At 36.9% G+C, this 21,551-nt stretch overlaps 1 pseudogene; it reads left to right on the forward strand.

The window, feature by feature from the left end:
- Positions 1-6,178: 6,178 nt before the first annotated feature.
- Positions 6,179-21,551, forward strand: part of Tra2b-ps4 (transformer 2 beta, pseudogene 4) — a 43,200-nt pseudogene continuing 27,827 nt past the window's right edge.

A 21,551-nucleotide genomic window follows, 5' to 3' on the forward strand; every position in this document is an offset into this window, starting at 1 on the left:
AGCTGACCTTCCTATTGGTATAAATATAATATGTATTTCAAACCTCTTCAGGTTCTCTCATTTGACTGAATTTACAACCTTTTCTTCTTTTCTGGGACTCTCATCACTTTGTTCTTTTTATTTCAGAGTCAGTCTGCTTTCTCCATCAGCCATCTTACTCTTATCTCTCTTATTGTCCAGGAAATGTCTTCTGTGGCTCAAGAGCAGTTTGCATACCTGCTCCATCACTGTGACTTTATTAGTTCTGCCCATACCTTTTTAACAGGCCATATTCTACACTGAGTTCTACAGACGCAAACTTTATCTGCCTGTTCATCATTTGTCAGAACTTCGAACAGTGTCCAAAGTAACTTAAAAAAATTGACACTCTCACATGGGATTGAAGTGTTTTAACAGGACATGTATGAAAACTTCTAAAATAATGTGGCATAGAGAACCAAGAATTTCTTTTTAGATTGATTAGTTAAATTGATGAGCTTTAAATATATCTCTTCAAGGGGAAAAAAAAGTATCAGTAAATGCCAAAGGTCATTGCTAGTCAGAGTAACTTTAAACATGTCCTGAATGGAACATACCATCTGCTCAGAGAATTAATGTGTTGTGGTTTGTGGCAAAATTAAGGCTTCAAGTTCTTAGTGGATGATGTGAGAGAAAGAACAATCTACAAATAGGTTCCAATTTTTCCTTTTCTTCTATTATTATCAAAGTCAAATGATAGATTTTTATTTTTGGAGGAATGGTTTTAACTTTAGAGTCAATCAAACCTCCTTTTCAATAAATATTTCTTGAAAATGTTGTTGTCATTTAACTATTCACAGCTTCAATTTCTTTATATGTGAGCAGAATGACATTCATCAAAGCATCAACAAAACAAAACAAAACAAATGAATGACAAAAAAACTTCCAAAAATCAAAATAATAAAAAATGGAATCTAGCACCAAAATAAGTCAGGCTAATATAGTAAGAATAAGTTTTAAGTAAGAATGTAAACCTGATAGAACACAGTTTATGGTTTTATTCCTCACTTAAAAATAAAGTTCACATTTTTCAGGAGGTACTGACCATATGGAATACAAAAATAACTTTGGTTTCCTCCTTAGGGAGCACAAGCCAGGAGGAATGGCAGGAACTTTGACCTGATTATCTTATGATATACTATGTTCCAAAAATCTGTCAAAATTCAGGAAGTACTTAAGAACGAGTTAGCACAGCCATAGCAAATGTTGTCAAAGATTTAGGGATCAAAATACTGGGGATATGAAATAGAAGCTTATACAAATTCACAAGAATATTCCATCTGAACCCAGTTAAATCATTTATAAGAGTAGGAATATTAAATGCTACCCTTTCAACTACATACCTTCAAATAATTTTTAGTATAAAAATAAATTAATGAGAGCATGCTTCCTGAACAATAGAAAGAAATCCAAGTAGGAACATACAGGAATAAAGAAATAAATCATGACTAGGATACTGTAAGGGAAACCTGGGAGGATGTTGGTTAGATAAGCCTAAACACTGAGGAGGCAGAAAAGGCTTTAAAAAGCATTAAACAGAGTTGGGTTTGAGGTGAAGAGGACAGTGCCATAAAAACAGCACTTCTTCATTGAGGAAATATTTATGTTGTGCTTATAATGTACCCAGCAAAATTTATCAAGTAAGAAAACAAAGTAAAATAATGATATAGACCCATCAGAACAGATCTTCGACATTCTGAAGCTAATGGGGCTTGGATGTTTGGTAGGGAGGTGGCCTATAAAGAAGCATACTGGAAAACTAAAATGATGTCAAATATACTACAATTTCATATGGCAGAGCTGCTAAGAAAATGGCATACCCGTGAGAAAGTAGCCCAAGCATGGAAGATTCTGTGCCAATCAAAGTAGGGACGTCTTGGAAGTTTATTTTAATAAGTAATATTTGAACTGACACATAAATCAAAAGACAGGAAAAAGATCTAGTCCAAGCCTTCAGACTAAAGAGAATGATTGCAGCCATGAGGTATGAGCAGAGGGGTGGCTCATGGCTAGATACAGCAGAAGGGCATGAAGGAAGGAACAAGAAACTCATGAAGATTTGTAAAGGAAGGAAAATTAATCCTATGAAGACTTGCAATGGAAGGAACAAGGAGCAAAGCTATATGTAATTTTAAAACAGACCTGATGTAATGAGAAACTGTCCATAAAATTGAGCAGCAATTTGAGATACTTTGAGATTGTGTGTGTGTGTGTGTGTGTGTGTGTGTGTGTGTGTATGTGTGTGTGTGTGTGTGTGTGTGTGTGTGTGTGTGTGCAGGCATGTTTACTGTGCATTTGATGTGAATGCTTTTTTCTGAGTGTTCAGTAATGAGAGCCATGGACTGTGAGTAGGTTAGCATGTCAGTTACTATGTCAGTCCTCCCTTCACATCCTTTTGTGGGCAGGTACCTTGCTCACTGCTCTCTATGCCAGGTGAGTCAGCCTGCAGTATATGGGGATGCTTCTGTCTACACATTCATTCTCAACCTAGATACACTTTACATAATACCGTAGCTGACTTCACAAGTGTTTATATCAATATGACTGTTGCTCCTCAATTTTGTTCAAAAACTAGATAAATAACTGAGCCACCTTCCCAGTCCTTGATTTATTTTTAATGATTTCTGTCAGACAGTGTGAAGAGTGGAAATGCAAAAGTCAACCAGAAGCCCACTTCCTTCATTCAGACAGGATATTACAAAAGGCATGCTTTGGAAGCACTTGGACCTCCCTTCTTTTCTATGCACAATCTTAAGAACAGATATTTTAGAGCAGAAAGACTTCTATGACTCAGAGTACAGAATAAGTGAAAGGGAAGAAAATATCAGAGACTGAGGTGTGAGTGGGGGAAAATTGAACTGCCCACCTAGATGTTTGATTTCTTTCCCATAAAATTCGAATCTGTCAGGATTATGACCTCACATAACTTTGGCCTTTACAAACCTTGGAGGCTTGTCAGAGAAGGTGTGAAGGAGGCAGATGGGAAATTTCAGGAGAAAACAGAGATTAAAATCTTAGCAGGCTTTAAAGATAAGAAAAGATGTATTCACATAATTAATCATGTAAGACACTTAAAGCATTGCATAATATATATGGTAATTACATCTACTGAATGGTTTCTTGGAATTCTAAGTGAATTAATGCATGAAAACTAATTAATTAGATGAGGATCAGCCACATGGTAATTGCTCAATAAATATTGGGCATTATTTATATATTTCATTTAGTTTTAATACTTTTTATTCTAGCCTTTGTGTATCGGTGATGTCTCTATGCACTAAGCATAAAAAAACTATGCAAGTACGCAAATACCTATCATTAGATTGGGCCAAAATTTGCAAAAAAATAAAACAATAACAAAAATAAGCCAACGAAACAACAACAACAACAGCAAAAACAAAAACAAAATTAAACCCCCGAACAAACAAAATAACAACAACAACAACAACAACAACAACAACAAAAAACATGGCTGGCAGTAGGCATCATCAGATCTTAAATCCTCATAGTGCTATTATATTCTGTACAGGTTGTTTAGAGAAATCTGGAACCCTGATAATGATTTAAAATAAAAATACTATTTAATGGAGAATTGTTTTGTTTTGTTTTCTCATATCAGCAGGGGGACTAAAGACTTGTCAAGATAGGAAATGAACTGTTTTCTAGGAATATTTTTAATTGTGCCTATATGCATGTCTATCTGTGGGTATGAGTATGTAAATGAGGATCCATGGTGGTTAGAGTTATCAGATCCCCCTGAAGCTGAAATTAACAAGCAGTTGTAAGCCCTCTGACCTAGGTACTAGGATCCAGACTCAGATCCTCTGCAAGAGCAGTAATATATGTATACCCTCAAGAGCTGAGCTATCCCATCAGCACCAGAAGAAAATTTTAAATAGAAAGTAACATTGAATCAAAATCAAAATTTCAGAATCACACTGCCATTTAATCCTGTGCCATACCTGAGCTTTAAGTTCTTTTCTACTACCTGCTGTGAACCTCAATTTGGTCCTCTTTAAAAATATCACAATTCATAGGTCCTTCATGACACATTCATGATGAAACATTAAGCTAGCCCAGGTGGGATGCATAGCATTCTGTCCTAAGAAAAAGATAAACAATATTTTGCTTCTTATTGCTCAGCCAAGTCACAGGGAAGCTTTACCAGCTTCAAGCCACCAAAGTCTGTCTTCTTTTAAAAGCTGCCTTTCACCTTTTGTGAAGGGCAATTCCTGCGTTGACATTTGCATTTTGTTTCCTGGGTTTCCCCAGCTGTGGCCTCCACATCAAGAAAATCTGCCTTGGAAATGAAGGGGGATTTAATGTTCTTATGCATAGCTGATCTCCCTTCTTTTAGAAATGTGGCATTTGGCTATAATACCCACATACTTCTAGAATGAACTATGCTTTATAGCGTCTGCCCAACATGCAGACATAATGGGTCAAGGAACCAGTGTAAATATCAGAAATTTGAATGTGTCGATGGTTATTAGAAAATATGGTGAAATAAAAATTTGCTCTATGGTAAAGAAATTTCTTTCCCTGTTTGTCCTTCTGTATTCCTCTTTTAACTGTCAGACTCCTGAATCAGAATACACAGGGACAATGAGAAATTCACACAGGAATCTGACAATTATAAAAAAGAAAAAAAAAAATAAAAGACCTAAGGAGATCGTTAAAGCATTTCATTATATTCCTTCTCATTGTTGTATGTAGACACCTTAACCAGCTCCTGAAGAAAAATGTTTCGTACTTTTTGTTGTCCCTTTTAGGGTAGCTATATTTTGTTAAAATTGCTATTCTTGTAATTGTAGGATTTTGCTTGTATTTTTGTTTGCTTGTTTTGTAATAGAGCTGAATATGTGTCTCTCTCTAGGCTGTGTCTGTCTAGTGAGACCCAGATATCTGCCTCTCTCCTGTTTTACCCCTTCAAATATTTGAAACTTCATAGCTCATTGTCCTGAGTTTGTCTTACCTTGGAATTTGGGACTTTTTTTCTCATACTGTGAAACAAACTTCCCACCTATGAAATACTCACTTTTGTGTTGAATACTTATTAAAAGTGCAAAACTATGTTATTTTCAGGGACCATTCCTTATGTTTCTTTGTTTGTGTCTTTGTTCTCTTTCTTTCTTTCTTTCTCTCTTTCTTTCTTTCTTTCTTTCTTTCTTTCTTTCTTTTCAGTATATTGCACCTTTACGAACTTAAATCCAGACGAATGCAAACAACTTGAGGGCCACTCAACTAGTACAAAATTATGTCTGACTGCACCTGGAGATCTATTGATGAAAAGTTTGCAATGTTCCTACTAAGACCTTGTTAATAAAATTGTTTTGTGCAAATTCAGGACAGGATTACTGTACCTGTCAAAACACTACTTTTATTATCAGGACAAATAACAAAAGTTAAGTTCATAAAAGCAGTAAGTTTCTCAGCCCCATGAGTTTTTCATTTTTGAAATAGATTTGAATTCAGATATAGATAAAAAAAGAAAAGAAGAAAATAAAAGAAAAAGGCACACACACAGAGAAAGATTAACTACTGAAAATTATGAAGCTAAAACACAATAGTTGATTTCTGGAACTGTTCCCATTAATATGAAACAAACTAGCTAGTTTAAACCTGAGTCAGAAGCTTTTTATTTATGCTGACTATTGTACTAGTAATAGATCTGTGTGTGTGTGTGTGTGTGTGTGTGTGTGTGTGTGTGTGTGCTCTCTAACTCATAAAAATGCAGGGGTTGCTCTGTTGTAAGATAGCTGGGTTCTGCTGGTGACATATTGCACTGGCTTTTGATGATTGTATTCCTATGCAGGCCTTTAGCCATCTGATTTTCCATAGTGTTGGCAGGCCTGGGAGTCCCCAAGGGCACCAGGCCTCTGGGGCTGCAGATCGAGCTGGTAGTCCCTGATTTCAACTGGCCTCTGGGATTGTAGGTAAAGCTAAGGTTGTCCTTAGTGGAAGCAGGTTTCCAGGGATGCATGTAGAGCTGGTAGTCCTTGATGGTTTCAGGTAGCTGGTTATCCCAGATGGCTGCAAGCACTTAGGGATTCAGGAGATCATTGATGATTGCAGGGTTGTCTTTGACCTGGGCAGCAGCAGGCCTTCAGAAATGCAGGCAGAGTTGTGACCCAGAAATGGAATGTAAAGGTGGCAGGGCATGGCACAGCTCACTGTTGCTGGGTTTGCCCAGAGGAGCCAGCAGGTAAGAAATAGTGGTAGGTGTCTCACTTGGTGGTCACCAATGGCTGCAAGCATCTGTGATTGTACTTAAAGGTGTGGGCAGTCCAGAATATGGAGCACAGAGGGGACAGGGCAGACCCTGTGGCTGCTGGTCTTGTCAGGGATTCCTGTATCTAATTTTTAAAACTTGGGGTTTAATTTTGGAATAGAATCATGAAAATTACAAAGCTGTTGCAAGGTAGAGGTTTGAGGGTAAGGGACTATGGAGTTATATGGCTTTGTGTCTATGCTACTGGTAGGTTTTCATAGGGTGTGGCTTTGTTGGCTTGGGAGAGAAGAGTGGAAATAGCTCTTTTCAGTTTGGTGGGGGAATGTGGAGTAGAGGGGGGACTGGGGGTATTCATTTGTTTTTCTAATGAAGTCCTATAGAAGGTCAGGTCCTTGGGTGAAAGAAGGAGGGCTTGTTTAGCATTACTTCTGAATGGATAAAAGGGGTTAGGGGTGGTAAAATGGGTTGGATTTCTCACATTAATTTGTTACAGGCTGTGACATCTGAAATGGGGTGGTTTTTAAGACTTTGATCTTTAGGCTTATCTGGCAGAAGTGTGAAGAGTATCTGCTTGTCCTGTCGTAAGTTGTCCTATACATTGCTGGATTGCGGATAAAAATGGCTGAAATTTTTTTGGAGGGGGGTTCTTGGGTGTCCCTGCTTTGGTGAGTGAAGCTACTCAGGTCCATGAGCCAGGACTGTAAATATTACCATTGGCTATTCATTGTACAATCTGAAGGATTTCCTCCAAAACAAGGAGGCTTGTTTTTTGTTTTTTGTTATTTTATTTTATTTTATTTCATTTTTGTGATTTTTATTCAGTGGGTGTGGAATTTTAAATGACACATATTTCCCTAACCTGTTTTTTTTTGTTCCCCTTCATAGAAAAGAGAAGAAATGCCTGTTCAATGGGAACCTTCCCTTGGCCTTTTTGCCTTGAAGGGTTTTTAAGCCTTCCAGGAGATTTAAAAACTGGTATTGTGCCCAGATTGCAAAAATCCCAAAGAGACCACTAGGAGCTACAGCTCTGATGCAAGCACAGAAGAGTCTTTACTCAAGTGTGCAAGCTTGGGACACAAAACTTCCTGATGTAACAGGATAGGAAAAGATCGAGGTGAAGGCGGTTTATAAAAGGAAAAAAAAAACACAAGCTGGTGTGGGGGGGGGGTCTCGAAATCTTGGCATTTTATGATTGGGTAAGAGGTTTATGGGAAAGTTGACTATTTGAAATGATTGACCTGTTTTAGGCACCAAGGCTGGCACTGCCATCTCGAACCCCTAAGTGCAAAGAATATAGGAAAGGGAGTGTTGCTAGGAAAAGTTATCTAGTAGAACTGGTGACCCCAGCAGCTGCCAAAAGCCTTTGTGGGTTGTCTGATTTCAGTCAGGGACACAGGGATGTTCCGTCTACACCAGAGAGTGGCTCTGGCAAGAAGGCATCAGTTGTCTTTAATTTGTAAGAATTAATGCGATGGCACTGTTCAAAAACAAAGTAGGAAAAGAACAGGTTGCTGGTTGTCAGAGTTGGGGGTACTTGCACTTCTCTCTTTGAATCAGAGGTCCCGTGTAATCCATGAGGATACCAGCTGAGGGATGTGTCAGTTTCTTGTGTTCCATGTCTTGGCATCAGATGTTGTCTGCTACCTGCCCAGACAGTGAGGGAGAATCTGGACAAATAGTTTTCCACAGGGCTCTGATTCCTCCACAAACAGCCAAAGTGTTACAACTCTTAGAATGGAAGAGAGGAATTCTGTACAGCAGGTGAGTGGGCTGTGGGAGGGGTTCGCTGGGGTCCGGGGTCTCTCCTGCTATTGTAGCAGTGTCAGCGCCATCTGCAGGGGCGATGGTGGCAGCCTCCAGAGGAGCCTGTAGGCAGTGGAGGTGGAGTGAGCATGACCAGCCAGGAGGATCTGAGGTTAAGCCATGAAAGCTTCTGGAGAGAGAACACTTTCCCCAAGAGTTCAGCTCAATAAAACAAACACTCTCAGACAATCCTCTGTGAAATAGTTTGTGCATTTCATTTCATTTGGACAAGGACTTTATAAACATTGAGGAGGAGGGTGGGATTTAGGATCTTCGATGTTTCCTATTATGCTCTTGTTGCATGCAACAGGACTCCAGGCGGTTTCCCTATGTGACTGATTGTTATGGTCCTCTCAGTGAGTTGTCATGGTTACATGTCCTAGAGCAGTTAGAAGTAGGCAGGGAGTGGCCCCACTCATACCTTCTCAATTCTGAGATTCTCAGGGTCTGAAATCACTCAAACTTACCAATTCTTCCGTCAAGGTCCACTTACCCCACAGAGCTGTGTGAGAGAGGTGGACTTGGACGTGGGGAACAGATACTGGGATGTAAAATGAATGAATGAATGAATGAATGAATGAATGAATGAATGAATAAGAAAGAAAGACAATGTCTCTTCTTATTTAGCCCTGTATTCTCAATTCACCAAGATCTTTCTGACAATTCCTTTATTCCTGTTAATTATCAGATTCAGGGCTGTAGACTATTGACTCACAGTGAGGAAACGTATTTAACCCACTCATTGCTCATTCTTTACACACTTTTAAACTTTGCAGAAATTATGAAAATGATAAATACTTCTTCTAGCTCAGGACAGAACTTAGATTTACAGAGGGAAAGCATGCCTAGGTTTCTAACAGTTTCTTATTTCTTAATCATTTGACAAAAATTTATTAGGCAACCATACTGTGATAGATATCGTAATTGCTATGGTAAATGCAAAGATGAACCAAAATAAAATATTCCTTCTTGGTACTTATTGCTCACATGTGGGAGAAATTTACTTATCAAGCAAGAATAAAAACTAACAATAAATACCCAGTCTGTGGAAATGTTGATTGTGTTAAACTCTGAATAATAAACTGGATTAGCTTGACAAAAGGCAAGAAAGGCTGATGATAAGCCTTGGGACACTTCAGTTTTGGTTGTAAGAAACTGTACCATGCTTGTGCTATTGCCTTCAAAAAATAAAATGTGAAGTTGATAGAAATAAAGGATTTGAGTTAGCAAAACATTAACAATATTCTAGTTAACCAGATTTGGTGCTCTGTAGAAGATGCATATGTAGAGATATGTTATAAATTAGACACACATTGATTGAAAACTGTTGCTGAAACTAAGCAAGCTAATTAAATTTAAAATAGTTCCCTGACTACAAAACTTTTTTTTAATTCTTTCTTGTGCTTAATGATTTTGTAAACCATTAGGAGTGAATGGTAGAGTACACCTTTTCCTAAAACTTGTTGAACAAAATTAATCTTTCTATGTCAAATTTTTTTGTTTTTCTTTTTGGTTTTCTTTTAATTTCCAAAACGTAGTTTGGAAAATATATTTTATTTCATTTAGTCTGACTACTCAGATCTCAATATTTGAAGTTCTTGTAATATAGTTCAATCAAACTGAGTGATTCCTTTTTATGTGAGAAACACTTTTGAAATATTTTGTGTATTCAAAATAGTGGATTTGTTCCTTTTCTAAATTTGAAATAATCTCAATGTTCCGAATCAAATAATTAAAATAATTTGCAGTACTTAATCATCTTTGCCCAGTGGACTTTTCTCAATTACCATTGTATGGGTACACACAGATTAAGATGGCAGTCATAAACTAAGAACATAGTGGAACACATGCCCCTGTGGCATGGTGGGGCATCTTTGGGGTATATTCCCCAAGAAGGGTATTGCTGGATCTTTAGGTAGATCTATTTCCAATTTTCTGAGGAAATTTCTAACTGATTTCCAGAGTGGTTGTACCAGTTTGCAATCCCACCAGCAATGGAGGAGTGTTCCTCTTTCTCCACATCCTTGCCAACATGTGTTGTCACCTGAGGTTTTGATCTTAGCCATTCTGACTGGATGTAAGGTGGAATCTCAGGGTCGTTTTCATTTGCATTTCTCTTATAACTAAGGACTTTGAACACTTCTTTAGGTGGTTCTCAGCCATTTGAGGTCCCTCTGTTGTGAATTCTTGGTTTAGGTCTATTCCCCATTTTTTTGATTGGGTTGTTTGACTTTTTGGTAGTTAGATTCTTGAGTTCTTTATATTTTGGATATTAGCCCTCTATTGGGGTTTGTAAAGATTTTTTCCCAGTTTGTAGGTTGCCAATGTGTCTTATTGACAATTTCCTTTGCCTTACAGAAGCTTTCCAGTTTCATGAGGTCCCATCTATCAGTTCTGGATCTTAGAACATGAGCCATTGGAGTTTTGTTTAGGAAATTTGCTCCAGTGCCAATGAGTTCAGGGCTCTTTCCTTCTATTAGATAGAGTGTATCAGGTTTTATGTTGAGGTCTTTCATCCACTTGGACTTGAGCTTTGAGCAAGGTGACTTTGTTCATAGCAGCCTTATTTGTGAGAGCCAGAAGCTGGGAAAAAACAGATGTCCCACAACAAGGATAATGGATACAGAAAATGTGGTTCATTTACACTATGGAACACTACTCAGCTATTTAGAAAAGGAATAGTGTGAGTTTTGCAAGCGAATTGATAGAACTAGAAATTATCCTGAGTGAGGTTAACTCAGACTCAAAAGGACATGCATGTTATGTATTCACTAATAAGTGGCTATTAGCCCCGACAAAAGTGCAGAATACCTAAGATACAGAACTCAAAAATGTCAACACACTGTAGGGCCCAAGTGAGGACTCCTCAATCCCACTTGGAATGGAGAAGAAAGCAACCAAAATGAGGGAGGGAGGAAGGGAGGGACCTGGGAGGGAAAGGGGACTGGGTCAGAGACAGGGGAACACGATCTGGTATTGGGAGAAAAGTACTGAAGCCCTGAGGGCCAGCAGAAATAATGGAAAGAGGCAAGCTCGAGAGGTAGGAAGTTAGGAGGACCCTTCAGAATGTAACAGAGACCTGGGAGGTAAGAGCCTCTCAGGACATAAGTTGGGGGACCCTAGATAAAATGCCTTACAGTGGGGAGAAGGAACTTGTAGAGCCCACCTCCAGCAGAAAGACAGAGCATCAAGTGTGGGATGGGGTTGCTATCCCATAGTCTTACCCATAATTGTTCCTGTATGAAAGAACTACAGGGATGAAAATGGAGAAGATCTTGAGGAAAAGAATATCCTGTGACAGGCCCAAAATGGGATTTAGCACAAAGGGAGGACCCAAGGCCTGACACCAAGGACCTATCATGAGTTTCCCCCAAAAGACTCAACAAGAGCTGAGTCAGATGCAGATATTTTCACTCAACCAATGAACAGAAGCTGTTGATCCCTGTGGTTGAATTTGGGAAAAACTGGAGGAAGCTGAGGAAGAGGGTGACACTGTAAGAGGATCAGCAATCTCAATTAACCTGGACTCCCAAGACCTCTCAGACACTGGATCATCAACCAGGCAGCATACACCTGCTGATATGAGGCCCCCAACACGTATACAGCAGAAGACTGGCAGATCTGGGTTCAGTCAGAGAAGATGCACCTAACCCTCAAGACACTAGAGTTTAGAAAGAGTGGGGGTGGGGACATCCTTGTGGAGACAGGAGGGCAGGGAGTAGGTATGGGATGTGGAATAGTCAGAGGCTGGACCAGGAGGGTAATAAAATCTAGAGTGTATAAATAAATAAATAAATAAATAAATAAATAAATAAATAAATAAATGTTGGCAATTGTGTTTTGTTATTAATTAAATGATTGATTAATTAAGTGGAATTAGTAGGCAATATCTCTGTATTCTAAAGTTGAATACTTGGTTGGGACAGAATCAAAGGAATGAAGGTTTGTCACACTTTAGTTTCATAAGAAAATCTCTTTATACTCAAGAACCATTTTCTAAATTTCATTAATAAATAAAAAATAAAGAGCATTGGTATGAATAAATGATGAAAGTATCTCCCTTGGTAATGTTTTTAAAAGTTTCTAAAAATAGCTCCAATTTTATCTATAAACTTATTGTAGTTAGAAGAGGCACTGAGGGTGCCTCTGTGCTGCATGCTCAATGGGAGAAACAGGAGACAGGCAAAACCTCGAAGACCTGTGACAGAAGACATTTACCCTGTGAAGATCGTTTTCCCAGGGAGAATTATTTACAGTATTTTTCTTGATTGCTGTAGATTGTGTAGTGTCAACATGGGACAAAATTTATAGACCTAAATGTGTCAGAGTCAGATGGCCTTCTGGAGTGGAGCTGATCACTTTAATATGCTAATATATCATCACTGTTTCTAGGATATGCTTCTATTATTACTCATATATCACAGCAAAGTGTTTACATCTTTTTCTCAGTACTAGCTTGTGGCATTTTCTTCAAACTTTGTGGAAGCCATATCTGCTTTGCCTTATTTTCCCTGATATTTACTATACTTTTAGTAATGAAATACAGCACAAAGCCTCAAGACTGATTGGATGCTTCATTGTAAAAAGGAGGCGGTAACAAGAGTGGATCTTCTAAGACCACATATAGGTCCATCCTTGACAAGTAGCTATGCAAATTTGTACAAAATCATGTTTCATGGTATTAAGTGTTTGGTAGATTTGAAAGCAGTCACTTTATGTTTTGGTAAAGGTACAAATCATGCAACCCTCATGGTTTCTTTTAAACAGAAACCATGTTTCTCATGTGCTTCCTTAGCCTCCTTCTGTGGGTCATCAGCTCTTTTTTTTTGACCTCTGTGACCAGTGGTGGTGTCATTTGTAGGTAGCCTATAAGAGATTTGAATGTTTTGTTTTGAAACTTAGATAATTCTGAGTTACTCTCTCCATCTTTCTCATCTCTCTCACCTTTCTCTCTGTCAGATTAGTGATAGGTAATCTTATTGGATTGTTGTCTTTAACTGAAGGAAATCAATTTTGGTTTGAATGTCATAATTTAAAACAGTATAGAAAAAAGTATGAATTTAAGAATTGGAGTCCTGGCCACATCTCTGAGCTCTCTACTTTCAAGAAGCTACTGATCTTCCCCAATTCTCTATTATGAAATCCACAATACAGATGATAAAACTGTTGACATATAATACATTCTCATTATAGTTTCTCCTCCCTCAAGTCTTCTAAGATTTTCCCCTACATTCCCTCCCATCAGAATCCTGATCTTTGTTCTATTATCAGGAAACAGTCACCTAAAAATGATAATGCAATAAAATAAAATGAAATAAAACAACCTGGAATAGGAAAAAACAAACAAGCAGAAGAAAAAGAGACCAGGAAAAAGTAGGAGATGCATATGTAGATGAAAACCACACATGTTAATAGCACAAGAGCACGTGTTATGTATGTAGCATGCCCAGTCTTCTTAGTTCTTTTTAATTCTACATGTGTGTGTTAGTGTGTATATGTATGAGAGAGAGAAAGAGAGAGAGAGAGAGAGACAGACAGACAGAGAGACAGAGAGACAGAGAGAGACAGAGCCAGAGACAGACAGAGCCAGAGACAGAGAGACAGAGACAGGGAGACAGAGACAGGGAGAACAAGTAAAGCATTGAATTTGGGTGGATCTTGAGTGGAGAGGAACTAGGAAGATTAAGAATGAGAAACCTTATTCAGACTATTTTCTATGAAAACAATACATTTTCAGTAAAAATGGAATATATAAAAAAGTGTTCATAAAGAAGATAATTACAGTGGTGCTAATAAGAAAATAAAAATAAGCGAAATATCAGTTAGATAAAATTAAGTCTATTGGAACGTTTTTATAGATTAGCAAGCTCTGAAGGCACTAAACATTTTACAAAAACAAACATGAAGAATAGACACTGTATTACTGTCACTGATTATTTGGATTCTCAGCAATTTCCTTTATTTTGTAAGGTATTGCTAAAGCTTTAGTACTTATTCTTAATTGTGTGTGTGTGTGTGTGTGTGTGTGTGTAGGTGTGTGTGTGTATGTGTGTGTGTGTGTGTGTGTGTGTGTGTGTGTGTGTGTGTCAGATACTGACAGCCAAGTAAAAGGTAGGCATTATATCTGCTACAGCTAGGAGATACGTGATGGTTGTGAGATTACAGAAAAGTAACCAAAGTCTGGTCCTCTATAATAAATATGCACACTCAATCACTGAGCCAAATCTTCAACCCTGACTTTCTTTATATTTTATTTACAATAATATTAATATGCATACATTCACTGTTATATCAAATAATAGAAATACCTCTCTTACAATTGTATTTTCCTTATAATTTTTATAGCATATTGTTAAAGAAAATGTGGTACCATAACACAGTGGTTAATTCAGCTATTTAAAAAGTAACTTGAAATGTGCATCCAAATAAATGAAAGTATAAAAAGATATCGTAGGTGACCTAACCCAGATGCAGAATGACAAACTTGGTATGTATTCACTTAAAAGTAGATCATAGCTGTAAACTGAAAATATAATCCTGTAACAACACAGAGAACCTGAGAGACTAAGTAACAAGAAGGACTCAAGGGGAAACACATGAAGCTCCTTAGGAATGTTAAGTAGAGTAAATTTTGCTGGTAGCCTGGAGGCAGGTGAGGGATAGTAACAGGAGATATCAGGTAGGATGGAAATGGAGGAAGACAGTACTGAGAGAGAAAACAAGAATGAGGGGGCGGGCATTTTAAGCATAGGTAGAAACCTAGACCAATGACATTCCTAGGAATCCATTAGGGTGGCCCAAGCTAAGACTCCTAGTAATAAGGGATACAGACCCTTAAATATCCACCTTCTGTAACCAAGCAAGACTTCCAGGGAAGGACACCAACTCAGCCAATCTGCAATCTGTCCTGCCTACAAAATTTGCTGTGGTCAAGGTGGAACAGAAATCGGGGGAGTGTCTAGTCTTATTGCAACATGAAGGGAAACAGGAAGAATGTCTGTGGGACTTTAGGTGGGGGTGGAAAGACAGAAAGGAGGAGAAACTGGAGTAGAGATGTATATATGAGGGGGAAAAAGAATAAAAAATTTAAAAAAAGAAAAGAACAAGTAGTGGAGTTCTCAGATGTGGGATTACATTGAGACTCTGATGGCGATGCAAGCTATCAATGTGTTAAACCTCTTGTGCTATGTAATAGCTTGGTTTTGTAAAGTTTTTACATTAAGTGTATATTAATTTCACAAGGAGAGGAATATTATTGAAGCCCAACCTTGAAACATATTCAGTCGTAGCGAAAAGAATATTCTAAACCAATTCTCGGTCTTAATTCATGTTCTCTGTCCTTTTCCTGTGAAAACTTTCCACACTTCAGCATGGACTATGGGGTAACCAAACTATGTGTGCTTGGTTGATGGTTCCTCATATTTGGCTCCAGAATAACTCTTATCTCTGTTGATGAGAGGGTTGTGTTTTTGTGTAGACATAATTGGCTACAGAGAATGGATATACACTGATTTTGAAGAGGAATCATCTACAACTATGTGCTAGGGAATTGCTACACTGGATTTATATAATGTACTGATATACCTTAAGTGTGTAACATGATTTAAAGTAGGCATTCAAGACAGTGAGGGAATTCAAAAGCTAACGAGAAAGACAGATTAGTGATTGACTCCTTCGCATTTGGCCAAGGTGGTTCTTGGGCATAAGCAGGTATGCGTAAAAGTGAATATAAAAAAGAATTGCTGAAGAATGAAACAATTCTTTGTTGTGAAAAAGACATAATTAGCACTGTTATAACATTTGCATGTCCTCAACACACATTACTTGTATAGCTTAATCTAATGGCTATCACAGTGCTTTCAATCACTGATTTTTAAAAATCAATATGATATCTTCAATCATCTAAAGATACAGGGAAAAGCCATCACAGATAACCAGAGCACAATTAAATGTCATACCTATTAATTATAAAAAAATGTTTGTAAGTGGTAATATATGCCATTGAATTAAAAAGATGGATTTTAAATTGCCACTTCTTTGTGGAGGCTGGGAACTGCTGATTTGGAAACTGCAGGATCAGGCAAATAAAAATATCAAAAGATTGGGGCAGAAAGAGCTATGCTTGTGATGAGGAGAGATTGAGAGCTGGTGACAAAAGCTGTTGAATCGAGAACACCTTGCCACTTATAGTTAAGATAGCTTGCCTTGCCTTAGGCTCTTTATTTTAATGTAGGTGTCTAAGGGTGAGTGGGTGATTGAGGGAATAGGAGAAAGGTTATGTGTCTTCCCAGGGCAAGATAGCAATTGAATGACTACTAGCCCCTTCCCCTGTGATGCTAATATATGCGTCCATTGTTCCACCTTCTTTTCTAGTAATAGTAAACAACATTTGTCACCTGCAACAGACTACTTATCACTTCCAAACTGATGGTGAACTGACATTTGTATGTCGAGTAAGAAAGCTCAGGCTTTAGAGGCCTAAGTCCCAGAGAAGATGTATGTGTTAGGTGGAAAGAGAGAACAGGACAAGGTTCGCATGCGCGATTCAGCAAATCCTTCATAAGTCTGGCCTCCATGACAGAAGATGGCCTAATGCCTCATTAATTCTCACAGAGATGACTGTGATGTATCACCCCCTTTCAATCTGAAACTAACTAATGCAGTTTAAAAAAACTAATTTGCACATGTTTAATGCATTCATTAAGCTATTATAGTCTTTCAACAAGAGATTTAATAGCAAATTAACATTTCTTTAAATAAAACAACCACTGCCTCCCAAAGTCCCCAGTAAATACAATTATTTTGCGTTCTGAGTGCAGTGGGTGACAAGAAAAACATTTGGTGCTCCAGTGGGGGTGAAAAGAACAATGTTAGGTCCTTTCATTTATTACATGATTACTCACCTCAGGGCATTAATTTCTCCCTAATAAGGAAGAATTCACAGAAACAAAGAACTCTTGAAGTAGATGTTGAGCAAATCAACCTCCTCCCAACAGACACACATGCACACACACACACACACACACACACACACACACACACACACACAAAGAAAAGAAATTTTCAGGGGTGACTTTTGCCAATTGGTTTTAATGACCTGAGGAGAGCAGTTTAGTAGAATGTTAGTTCAATAAGAGAAGTTAAATTTAGTTAATAATCAAATATCAATATTTAATAATAATTTAATACAGCACAGGCCCATCAGTGATAGTGGTGTAAGATACTTGCTATTAACGTGAAAAAAATGGATGAATGTATTCTTTGACTCAATAATTCACTGTATTCAATACATATGTAATACTTTCTTTGACAATGTAATACCAACAGACTATATTGCATATGGACAAAATCTATCTACAACTTACTAAATCTTACACTGTAGTAGCAATGTGTTTTCACAGCAAAGAGGAGTCTCTAACTCAAATGAGATATTTGAAGTAATGTGTGTGTATAGGATAGAGTATAGTAGACGTCATTTTTGAAAATCTATATGTATAGGAAGTTATATGACCATATAAAATCTAGAAACCACAAATGAGAGAATATATTCTGCATTTGCTTTTCCTGGACTGCCTTAACTAATGTAATGCAATAATCTCCAGTTTCTTCTACTTCCTCATAACTGTATCATTCTTTGTAGCAAAACAACAACAACAAAAACTTTCAAAATCTTTAAAACCTTTTAATTATTTATCTATATCACATTTTTCATATCTATACCTCTGTTATTGTACATCTAGATTGGTTAGATATTTCAGCTATCATGAATATAGTTGTGTGGAATATGAGTATGTCAATAATAGGTTGAATTGAAATATTTTGGGTTAATATCCAGGAGTGGTATAGATGGATGATATAGCTGGTGCTATTCTGACTTGTATAACACCTTGATTTGCTTGTATTCCCCCACCAAAAGTGTATTAAGTTATTCATATATTTTTAGTGACTGACATTCAGAAAAGCATCTCAGTTCTGTTTTGTTTTGTATTTCTGTACTTAATCTTTATGCCTGGAGAATGATAGAAATGCATAAAGGAGTAGAAATTAACGACCTGAGAAATTGTGTAAAGCTTAATGGACAAAACAAAAGACACTGTCTCTTGCCTGTGGTGTAAGGTTGGGATTCAGCAATAGAGTATTATAGGGTATGACTTAAAACACAAATGGGTTTCATATATTTTTGGAAATTGAGGATACAGGGTACGTGTCTGCAGAGAGTTTCCCTTCCAGTTTCTAAGGAGTCACCTTCTTTTCTCTGGTCCTTCCCATTGCAGAAAGAGAAGAGGGGAATAGTTTGCAAGGTCTCTTTTTACAAGAACTCTAATCACATTAATGAAGATTTCACTTACATGAAATAATTTTTCTGACACCCCCTTCATGCTATCACATTGGGTATTATAATTTTCCCCTTGATTGTTTCTCTTTAATAGCTTTCTTTCTGGATACTCATCTTTTTTCAATCCTCAACTTAAAAGGTTTTTAATACATGAGGTTCTATTCCCTTTACTATAGGAGTTGAGAAGATAAGAAAATAATGTTCACTGATTAATGTCAAAAAGAAATTCACACTATCTACTGAATGTCACTTCTACTCAGCAATACAACTATTATGCTCCTATTGAAAAGAACATGTTTGATTCTAACTCTCTGTAGTTAATCATCTAATACTAAAACAAATCATAATTAATTTGCTAATATTGTATATTTTGTAATTCTATTATAATTACAATATTTCTCCCTTTTCTGTCTACCTTAGGAACATTCCCATATGCCCTTCCTTGCTCTTTCAAATTTCACTGCCTTCTTTCTCATTGTTATTTTATGTATTATGTTTATGTGTATATATCTGTATTTGTATACATACATATTTGTAAATATAACTTTCTCAATTTTTATCATTTTATGTGCATACATGTTTTTTAGGACTCATCATTAGGTACTGGAAAACCAATTGATTTGCTCTTCCCTGGGGAAGACAATCTGGCCGCCTCAGCATAAGTGTATGTAGTTCTTTTTTCACGGTTGACACCTCATGAGCTTTTGTATATCTCCTTTGGTGTGTATTTTGGTGTCATCCTTGTGAAGCTGCTGTTTTGGCAGTCACATTTGTGAGACTTTATGGGTGTAGCTTCTGGAATTACTGGGAGACACAATCTCACAGAAAACGCACTCATCTTCTGACTGTTACAGGTTTTCTGCTTCATCTTCTCTAATGTTCTCAACAGAGTATAAGAAATCTAACAGTGGAAATGGAAAAGGGGGGCTGTTTATGGTATAGAAAGAGAAAGCTCAGATACAGCAGAAGAATGGTCAAAGAATAAAATAGATGTCTGGAAAGAACATAACTAATTATACCATTAACTATTTGCATATATGTATATCTACATATATGTGTAAATAAATGTATAAATTATTAGCTACTTGTAAGTGAACATTAGATTTCTACATGAGTCTCCCTAGCAGGAGAAAATTACACTTAAGTGTAGGCCACATACAAAAGCATTAGATGGCAAAAAACAAACAAACAAACAAAATTAATCCTCAACATCTTTTAGAGGCCTTGTTGTCTCATAATGTGTCAGGGTTTTTGTTTATTTGTTTGGTTGTTTTTTGTTGTTGTTGTTTGGGGTTTTTTTTGTCTTTTTGCTTTTTTTTGAAGCTTTTAATCCTTTCCTTAATGAATTTCTTCATCAAGGAAACATCTCTTGACAAATGACAAAGATCACTATGTAAATTACAACCAATCAAGGTGCAGAATTGTGGACTCTAGCCCCCAAACTGCCCAATATAACAAAGGTATTTTATGTCAGCCGAGTCAAAGCAAAACAAAACAAAATAACCCACAGCCTCATAGGTCATGAAGTCTGTTAATTCATTGTATCATTAAAAATATTTTACAGACATTTTTCATGATAGATATCAGCTTTGGACATGGGGTTTAGGGCAGAAGTAGAGGTCAGAGCTCATTATCACTTGTAGTTCCCTCAAGAGATCACTTGGGGTTTAGAAAACTTGACTCAGACTAAACATTTTTTTAATCTTAGTAGGAAAGAGTTTTATGAATAAGTTTATGAGGGAGATTTGAGGTTTAATAAAGATATTTTACTACAAGCTCAAACACAAGACTTAAAAGAGTGGTAAAGTTTCAGAAGATAGTAAAGCATTCAAGAGTGTGGGTGACTGCTTCTCTTATAATTAGCACAATGGACAAGACATAATCAATGGTGAAAACTGACTTCTCAAGGGAGCATGCAGGTCAGTGTAGTTGTATGATAGCCTCATACAAGTTTTTTTGTGGAATTTCACGTTATTATTTTTATAGGATTGCTAAGGAAACTAAATGGAATCATTCATTACAGAAACACCTGACAGGTTGATAATTTATGAGACATCCAGGAAGCACAAAGTAGGAAACTTACCAGTCTTTTTTAGTGATTCTCAGAGGAAAATTCATTAGGGAAAGCAATCAAGACCCAAGACAATGTAAATTTTAGCATTGATTCTGTTTCTTTTTTATCTTAACATAGAGTATTTATGTGGTTGGAAAAATGGCTCAGTGGTTAAAGGAACTCGTTTTTGCAGGGTACTTGGGCTTGATTCAAGATGGTGAATCACAACAGTCTATAGCTCCAGTTCTAGGAGATGAACCATCCTCTTTAGTTTTTTCATGGGCATCAAGCATACTTGTGATGTGTGTGTGTGTGTGTGTGTGTGTATATATATATATATATATATATACATATATATATATATATATATATATATATATTATTACCAAATCACTCAGACACAAAAATGTATGATTCCCTCAATTTTATAATTTCTGTGTACAAAAAGAATATTAATGTTATGTTAATAGTCTTCACAACAATGTTGTCAATGGCCTTATATTCTCTTCTCTCAGATAGCAAGAGGCTTTACTCTGACTCCAAGATGAGCAACTTTCTTCGCCTTCTCCTATCTCTATATTTCATTGTCTTTCTACCCAGTCTCAATGTCATATGCTTTCCCCTTAAACATCTTCCTTGAAAATAAAAATGATGGTTTGGGGGGAGTTTTACTATAATGATATATTTAAAATTAAAATGTCGAGTAAATTTTACTTTATTAATTAGCCTCATAATTAATCAGCATGTACTTTAGTTGCCACTCACACACTGCTTTGACTTAAAGAAGATTCATAATTACTTCTGAGAAAAGACTCTATTCTGACTGACAACTGCACAATATCTGTTATTAATATGGTTCCATGTCTGATGGATTTCTCCTGTCCATGATATACTTTGAAAGTTCCTGGGGTGAACGTTGATTTGTCACCTTGGGAGCTAAAGAAAGAAGAAATAAATCTTGAAAAAGCTTGACATCCATCTTTTTGGAATAGAGTAAAAAAAATCAAATGAGTAAATAACACGTCCATCAATATTCCATGTCTACATGCACACCCCGAACTTTCAAGAACATCTGTCTTCCTGCCACTAATGATTTTGTTCCAGATGTA

This window comes from Rattus norvegicus, chromosome 5 (assembly GCF_036323735.1).
Source record: "Rattus norvegicus strain BN/NHsdMcwi chromosome 5, GRCr8, whole genome shotgun sequence".
NCBI lineage: Eukaryota > Metazoa > Chordata > Mammalia > Rodentia > Muridae > Rattus > Rattus norvegicus.